Source organism: Aquarana catesbeiana, linkage group LG02 (genome assembly GCF_042186555.1).
Source record: "Aquarana catesbeiana isolate 2022-GZ linkage group LG02, ASM4218655v1, whole genome shotgun sequence".
NCBI lineage: Eukaryota > Metazoa > Chordata > Amphibia > Anura > Ranidae > Aquarana > Aquarana catesbeiana.
In genome coordinates this window covers 598,678,187-598,687,499 of record NC_133325.1, presented here as the reverse complement: position 1 = coordinate 598,687,499, position 9,313 = coordinate 598,678,187, and positions in this window count along the sequence as shown.

Below are 9,313 nucleotides of genomic sequence, written 5' to 3'. Positions count from 1 at the left end.
AGACTTAATTAATTACAATTGGCGATGCGCGGCCAGTGTGTCAAAGTTCACGGATTCCTCTTCTAACGCAACGTCAGAAGGAATCTGGGCCCCTCCTACTCGGCTCGGGACAAGCAGAGAATATGGGACACGTGACCAGGATTTAAAAGACATAATAATTTGGGGCAATTGGGTTAACAACCACTTTAAGTGTCAACTTTGCACCTGAACGGCTGAGTGGAAACCGGCCCCGCATATATGTGAAGCCAGCCTAAGACCTCATAATGTAAGAAGTCTGATATTGCTTTAAATCTTTCAAAGGAATAAATAGCTTGATATCTTGCTCGGCAAGATGGATGGTCACCTTGTAGCTGAAAACCGTATGCATTATAAGATGGTCTCACATGTGGAGGAAACAAGAGAGGAAGTTGTTTTGCCAATCAGTTTATTAAAAAGAGCTTACAGTGCCTTGAAAAAGTATTCACACCCCTTGAAGTTTTCCACATTTTGTCATGTTACAACAAAAAACGTAAATGTATTTTATTGTGATTTTATGTGATAGACCAACACAAATTGGCACATAATTCTGAAGTGAAAGATAAATGTTTATTTAATTTCTTTACAAATAAATATGTAAAAAGTGTGGTGTGCATTTGTATTCAGCCCCCTTTACTCTGATACTCCTAACTAAGTTCTAGTGGAACCAATTGCCTTCAGAAGTAACCTAATTAGTAAGTAGAGTCCACCTGTGTGTAATTTTTTTATTTTTTTTTCTTATCCACTTCAGCGAAAGTTTTCCGAGAGACATTATTTCAACTTTATGTGTCAAACTTTATCTCTTCTCCTTTTTCACATCATTGTGGATTGTTTCCGTCACATCTTTATTATTTTTCCCTTCTAGGATATTCTTAAATAATTTTAAAAACCGACGACAAAACGCCTTCTATAATTATAAACCCTATTATTATCTTAATCTCTCTCAGTCCCTCTTATTTCCCCTCGCCCCCTCGCCCCCTCGCCCCCCCTCCCCTGTGTCTGGTCCGTTCCTTTATGTTGTTTATTTATCCACTTGGCTCTGCACCTATTCTCTCTTTTATCCTATCTAAATAAATATCCGAGACTTTGTAGTTTTTCCAACTTTCCCATCTACTATTATCCCCTTTCTCTCCTCCTTCCATTTTGTAGTGATAATCTATTTCCTTTAGCCAGTTTCTAATGTCTGGTTTTCCACTTTTTAGCCAATTCTTGGGAATTAAGGCCTTGGCCGCATTCAGGAGGTTAGGAATTATTGATTTTCTATATTGTTTCTTAGGTTTATTGTAGATATGGAAGAGGCAAGTCCAAATATTTTGTTCTATTTCTTCTCCAGTTATTTCTTTTATGTTATTTAACACTTCCTTCCAGTACTCCATTATTATTGGGCATTCCCACCATATGTGTGTGATCGTTGCTATTTGGCCACATTTTCTCCAACACAAGGAGGTTCTATCTTGATGGAATCTGTGTATTCTTACTGGGGTCATATACCATCTTGATACTAGTTTATAATTCATTTCTATGGTCTTCATGTCCCAAGCCTTATTATATCCCATTTCTATCATTTTTTCCACTTTTTGGTTATCTATTTTTAAATTCATTTCTTTTTCCCATTGATTTATATATTCTGGTCTTTCTTGTGCTTCCAAGTCTGTCAGTATACTATAAATTTTTGATGTTCCGTTTTTTAATGGTGTTTCATTGCTACATAGCTTTTCCAGTGCAGTTAATTTTGTTTCATCTCTCAGTGGGTGTGGTATTGTGCTTACTAGGTGCCTTAATTGAGTATACTTCCATTCATTCATCTTCCATCCATTCCTTTCCTCTATTTCTACTCGTGTTCTTATTTTACCATTTCTAGTGATATCTTTCAGTTGTGGGTTACCTATTCTTTGGATTTCAAATATTTCCCTCCCAGGGGTGAAGAGATTCGATCCTGTGAGTGCTAATAGTGGTGAATTATATTTCCATTCATTCTTTAAGTGGATGGTGTCCCAAATTTTAAATACATTTTTTGTTATTTCGTGCGTGTCGGTGTCCAATATTCTATATTTCCGTGGAATCCAAATATGCTTATGTAGTGTGGCTCCACTTATTGTGTTTTCCATTTCCACCCATTTTTTTTCATTTTTCTCATTTGTCCACTCTAACATTCGTGTTAAAACTATGGCTTTATAGTACCTACTTATATCTGGAGCGGCAAGACCTCCATGCTCCTTTTTCCTTGTGATCAGCGTGTAATTAATTCTTGTTTTTTTATTAAGCCATATGTATTTTAGCAGGATTGTTTTAATTATTTTAAAAAAGCTCTGCGGGATTTTTACTGGTAATATCTGTAATCTGTAGTTTATTTTAGGTAATATCGTCATCTTAAACATATTTATTCTTCCAATCCATGAAAGTGGCTGTATTCTTAACTTTTTCATTTCTTCTTTGACCTCATTGATCAGTCGAATAAAGTTTGCCTGATAAATTTTTTCGACTCTAGGAGTTATTTTAATTCCAAGGTAATTTAGTTCTTTTACCCAAGTGAATGGGAATTCTTTTTGTAAAAACTGAACTTCCTTTTTCTCTAGACCTATGTTTAATATTTCCGTTTTTATTGGATTAATTTTGAAGTTTGACAGTTCTCCGTATTTTTTAATTTCTTTCAGTATGTTTGGGAGTGACACTCTTGGGTTGGATACGTACATCAAGATGTCGTCCGCGTAAGCAGCGATCTTATGCTCTTTTCCTCCTAGTTTCGCTCCTTCTACCTCTTTGTTATTGCGGAGTGTTGCTAATAGTGGTTCTAAAGCCAATACATATAATAGTGGAGACAGTGGACAGCCTTGCCGTGTTCCATTCTGCATCTTAATTTTTGGAGAGAGTCTACCGTTTACTTTTACGACTGCTGTCGGGCCATTATACAAATTTGTTATCCACTTCATCATTTTTGTCCCGATACCCAAATGCCGCAATGTATCCATCATGAAACCCCAGTCTACCCTGTCAAATGCTTTTTCTGCATCCAATGACAGGAATAGAACTGGGGTCTCATTCTGCACCTTCTTGTGCAACATCAATAATGATTTTAGGCTGTTGTCCCGCCCCTCTCTCCCCGGGACAAAACCAGTTTGGTCCAGGTTGATCCACAGTGGGATTAGTTTTTTTATCCTAGTGGCCAGGATCTTGGAGTACAGCTTCGTATCGGCGTTCAATAGGGCTATTGGCCTGTAGCTTGAGCAGTTAACTTTGCCTTTCCCTTCTTTTGGTAGTATTGTAATATGAGCTAATAACGATTCACTTCTTATTTCTTCATCTTCCCCTAAGGAATTCATATATTCTAAAAGTTTTGGAGTCAGCTGTTCTTCAAATTTTTTATAGTATTTGACCGTAAACCCGTCTGGTCCTGGGCTTTTTCCTATGGAAGTTTCCTTTAATGCCAGTTTTACCTCTTCATGCGTAATATTTTTTTCCAATTCTTCTAGTTGGTCTATTTTTAGTTTTGGTAAGTTTGCTTTTTTTAAATATTCTTGTATCTTCTTTGTTCTTGTATTCGCTTCTTTCCAACTTTCCTGTCCTTTTATTGCATAAAGGGAGCTGAAGTATTTTTGAAATGTTATCGCTATATCTGTAGTTTTATTTACCACTTCTCCTTTTTCATTTTTGATCTTCTCAATGTAATTCAAAGACTTCTTTTTTTTTTACCAGATTTGCTAGGTATTTTCCTGGTTTATTACCCCATTTATATTTTTCTTGTACTACTCTGTTGTAGTCCTTCCTTTCTTCTTGTTCCATCCAGTCTTTTAATTGCTCTCTCTTTTGAGATAGTAGGCCGAAGATTTTGTTGTTTACTTGATTTTTATGTTTTCGTTCCAATTCATAAATTTCTTTAATTATTTGTTGCATGTTTGTTTTCCTTTCCTGTTTTTTTCTTGCCCCTATGGCTATTAACTTGCCCCTAATAACAGATTTATGTGCCTCCCATATTGTTGCTTTCGATACCTCTGGTGTATCGTTTTCCTCAAAATATCTTTTAATTTCTTCTATGATGCTTTTTTCGGTCTCACTGTCTTCTAATAAAGTTTCGTTGATTCTCCATGGACCCCTTTCAAGGACTTCTCCTTTTATTTTCATTCTCAAGGTTACTGGGCTGTGATCTGAGGCGGTTATTATGCCTATTTTTGTTTCTTCTATTTCTTCCAAGTTTCTATGTTCGACCATGATGTAATCCAATCTGGAGTAAATTTTGTGTACTGTTGAGTAGAATGTGTAGTCCTTTGTGCTGGGGTGCTGAATTCTCCAAGGGTCTATTAGTTGTTGTTCATATAATGTTCTTTTTAATTTCTTTATTTGATTTACCTCTTTGTCCCTTACTCTTGAGGTACTGTCCATTTTATTATCCATGCTGAAGTTGAAGTCTCCAGCTAGTATTAATTTTCCTTGCTTGAATTCCATTAGTATTTTAATTATATCTATCAAATATTTTTTAGGGTTCTTATTAGGACAGTATTAGGCCTTATTAGGCCAATGTATATTTTACCCCGTGTATAGTTCCTGTAATAAAAAGATATCGACCCTCCGGGTCTATTTTCCTTTGATCTATTAGAAAACGTACATTTTTCCCTATACCGATGGCTACTCCTTTGGCCCTTCTTATTGGCGAGTCTCCTTGATACCATGTTGGTATGTTTCTTGAATAAATTTTGGCATTTGAGTTTTGGGTTATATGCGTCTCCTGTAGGAAAATTATTTCTGCTTTACTTTTTTCTAGTTCTCGGAGAATGATGTTTCTCTTCCCTGGGGAATTTAGTCCTCGGACATTGTAAGAGATTATTTTTATGCTGTTTACGTTTTCCATTCTTGTGCCTTTTCTTCCCCGCCCGTCCTCCGGCCCTCCCCCCCACGCGGTCCCCCTAGGTGACCGGATGGAGGAGACACCCAGCGGACGCACGGGGTCTCCTCATCTCTTGTCTCAAAATAGGTGCGCCTATGTAACCACTCATGTGACTCAGACCTTTCCCTCCCCACCCTCCTTCCCTCCCTTTTCCCTCCTCCCACCCTCCCCCTCCCTTTTTTCTGATATGGGTTTTTTACCCCCATATTCTCTAGAGCTGAGAGCGTTTTACTTTGTTTTGTGGGGCACGCTCTGCCCCCTCTGCTCTATTTATTGTGAGGCGGAGCTCTGTAAGACACCCTATTCCCCCCCTGCCTAAGCACTAATAGGGCGACCCCCTGTCCACTCCGTGAGTCCCTGTTTCCCTCTCCCTGCATTTTTGTTGTGTTTTACCAATCCTTTCACTTTCCTTTTTTCCCATCCCATCAACCCCAGCCCCCCCCCCCTTTCCACTCTAAGGCCCCTTGCACCGTTGTGTGGTATTTTCTCAGATATTAATTTCCTCGAGAGTCCACATCTTGATGTCTGATCCTTGAATTTACTTGCCACTGCAGGTCATCTCCTGCCGTTATTCGCTCCTGACTATTTGCGTATTTTTCCAGTTCTGGGGAGGGGATTTCTAGTTTGTTGCAAAAGTCCGGAATCTCCTCCACATGTCTTAGCCTCGCACTTATTCCGTTTTTCCTTGCTATTAGACATGCTGGAAAACCCCAGTTGTATTGAATTTCTTGCTCCCGGAGGATTTCTAATAATGGCTTTAGTATCCGTCGTCTTTTCAACGTTTCTTGAGATAAATCTTGAAATATTTGTAATTTACCTCCCGCAAACTCTATTTGTGTTTTCCTCTTTAGGTTTATCCAGATCTGTTTTTTTTCTTCCCATTTTTCAAAGCGTACGATTACATCTCTAGATGTTTCCCTTGCGAACCTTTGAGGTTTTTTTACTCGAAAGACACTTTCTATTCCTATTGTGTTAGTTGTTTCCTTTCCCAAGATTTGGTTGAAGAGATTGTTCATTTTTTCTATTAGATTTTCTGCTTGTTCTGTTTTTTTTAACCCACGTATTCTCAAGTTTTTCTTTTTATCTCTATTTTCTTGCTCTTCTATTTTATATGATTGTTCCTGTTGTTCCCATTTTAATTTCTTTATTTCGTCTTCCAGTTCCTTTATGTTTTTTTGATGTAGGTCTACTTTGATCTCTACTTCTTCCACTCTGTTTAACATATATCCCATATCTTTATGGAGTGTTGACATCTCTGCTTTTAGGGAATTCTCTAGTGCCGCGAACATTTTTTCCATATCCTGTTTTGTTGGCAACTGTGGCCCTTGTTGTCCTTCCTCCTTTCCTCTGTCTTCCTCTCCCATTTCTGGCTCCATTCTGGGTTCTGAGAGGTGGCTGGTTTCTGTTTGTACTTTATACTGGCCTTTTTATCCTTGTTGTCCTTCTCTTTTGTATCTATTTGTCTGCCCTTTGAACCCACTTGTTTCTCTCCTTCTCCGATTCCTTGCTGTATATACCTGTTCATAGGGCCTGGACTTGGGCCTAGGCTGGTCCTAGGTGATTTCGGTATTGCTCCCGCACTTCTTGTTGTTTTCCCCTTCATGTTCTTGTTTCTATGGCTGGATTTATAAGATCTTCAAAGCTGCCTTCCAGAATACCCCTTGATTGGGGTCTCTTAATGATGAAAAAATCTCCCAGCCTTCTTAAATTGACTTATTTTTACTAATATTTCTTTTGTTCCGTTCTCATACCCGGCATCCTCCCCACAATCCAATAATAGAAATAATTAATGAGATATAAGTAGTCCCCGTTTTCCAGAAGTTATGTTACTACCTTAAGTACATTAAGCATTCCTTGGTGCTGTTCAATTGTTTAAACCATAGTATTAAGTCCCCATGCACACGGACGTCTCCACAGCTGCTTTTCTGAGCCCTTTCTGCAGCTCAAAAAGGCCTGTCTATGTCAGTCCATGGCCTCACGCCCACCTAGGCGTCTCTGAGCCGCAAGTGGCATAGGCGTTCCTAAGCTGCAAAAAAAAAAAAAAAAAAAAAAAAAAAAACGCTCAAAAACGCTATTGCAAAAATGCTGAAAAAAGCTGAAAAAAGTTAAAAAAAGTCACTGCAAAGACACCGGCGTCTTCACAGCGCTTTTCTAACCGCCCGTGTGCATGAGGGCCCAGGTGCTCAGCAAAATAATTCAAATGTTTTAGCGATATAATGCAATCTAATTCAAGTATTCAGCAAGATCATTTATATATTCAGCAGTATAGTTCCAGTATGAGCTTATATGTTCCACATTTTTGTTACTATGAAATTTCTTCTTATTCTATAGTTTGTACTATCAAGCCTATAGTTAGTACCATTTGCAAAAAACAAAAACAAAAACAAAAAAAAAAAAAATTCACAAGAAAGGGAGATACTGCAGCAGCAGCAGCAAGCAGGTGGGGGCTGGGAGACAACTCTTCCGTTGGCTTGTCTTTCTTTCACCTTCTCCTTCTCTTCTCCCCTGTCCCCCCCCCCCGTTTTTATTGTTTTTCTTAGCTCACTTGATTCTACTTTTTCAGCTCTTTCGCCTTCATTCACTTTCACTTTTCATTCCATTTATTTCATTTTATTTCAATGTGATCTTTCCCTTTCCCTTTCTTTTGTTCTATTACTTTTCCTTTGCTTGTTCACTTCAAGGCAATTGCAATAGAAAAGAGCAAAAAAAAAAAAACGCTCAAAAACGCTGAAAAAAGTTTAAAAAAAAAGTCACTGCAAAGACACTGGCGTTTTCACAACGTTCTCCCAACAGCCCGTGTGCATGAGGGCCCAGGTGCTCAGCAAAATAATTCAAATGTTTTAGCGATATAATGCAATCTAATTCAAGTATTCAGCAAGATGATTTATATATTCAGTAGTATAGTTCCAGTATGAGCTTATATGTTCCACATTTTGTTACTATGAAATTTCTTCTTATTCTATAGTTTGTACTATCGAGCCTATAGTTAATACCATTTGCAAAAAACAAAAACAAAAAAAAAAAATCACAAGAAAGGGAGATACTGCAGCAGCAGCAGCAGCAAGCAGGTGGGGGCTGGGAGACAACTCTTCCGCTGGCTTGTCTCTCTTTCACCTTTTCCCCTGTTCCCCCCATTTTTATTGTTTTTCTTAGCTCACTTGATTCTACTTTTTCAGCTCTTTCGCCTTCATTTACTTTCATTTACTTTCGCTTTTCATTCCATTTTATTTCAATGTGTTCTTTCCCTTTCCCTTTCTTTTGTTCTATTACTTTTCCTTTGCCTGTTCACTTCAAGACAATTGCAATAGAAAAAAGCCAAAATACGGTACTTATCTTTTAGTTGTTGTTGAAGTTGGGACAAAAAGGGACGCTCACTACTGCTTGTTGCTGCTCTCTGATGTTGCGAACGTTCAGGTGCTGTCTCTGATGTTATTAATCTGCCCAGGTCTGTCTGACCCGCTGAAGTCTCAGCTGTTCTCTGCTCTCAGCTCATCAGTGTCCGCTGCCGCTGCTCCTTGCTCCACTCACCCACCTTCCTGGCTCTCTCCTCCGAAATTCCCCGGTGCACTTCAGCTGGTTCCTCCGCTCTCCGCGGCCGGCAACACCGCTGGGGACTTGAAACAGCCCCCAGCAGCGCACCGTTTTCCCTGCTGCCGTCGCTTCCGAAGCGCTCCCATCTCCTCGGTTTTCCAGTTCTCCTAACCCCCCGTCCTCGATGAGCCTTCTAGCCCATCCGACTCCGGAGGGGTGGTGGGGGGGGGGGATGCAGTCAGACGCAGGTACAAACTTGCTCTGGCTTACACCACAAGACAGCTCAGTGAGTGATGAGCGGGGGGGGCGGGGAGGGAAGCTACCTACACCTTCTCATCAGGCCGATCATTCCTCTCAGCTGCAGAGAGAGGGTTCTCAGGATCCTCACGCCGTGCACAGAGCCATTACCAGGCTCCTCCCTCCGGCTGATCCCCCCAGGAACATTAGTGCTTGTGAGTGGACATCTGTTCTGTCACAGTGCTGTTCCCTGTTTCTGAGCTGACAGTCTGTGTCCATTCAGAGCAAAGCCAAATGGAAGAGGGTGGATCCGCTCTGCCTTCCCCAGCCCCCTCTCTCATTGTGACTGTGTGTAATTTAATCTCAGTATAAATATAGCTGTTCTGTTAAGCCCTCAAAGGTTTGTTAGAGAACCTTTGTGAACAAACCGCATCATAAAGGCCAAGGAACACACCATACAGATCAGGGATAAAGTTGTGGAGAAGTTTAAAGCAGGATTAGGTTATAAAAAAAATATCCCAAGCTTTAAAATATCTCATGGAGCACTGTTCAATTAATCATCCGAAAACGGAAAGAGTATGGCACAACTGCAAACCTACCAACACATGGCTGTCCACCTAAACTGACAGGTCGGTCAAGGGCAAGGAGAGC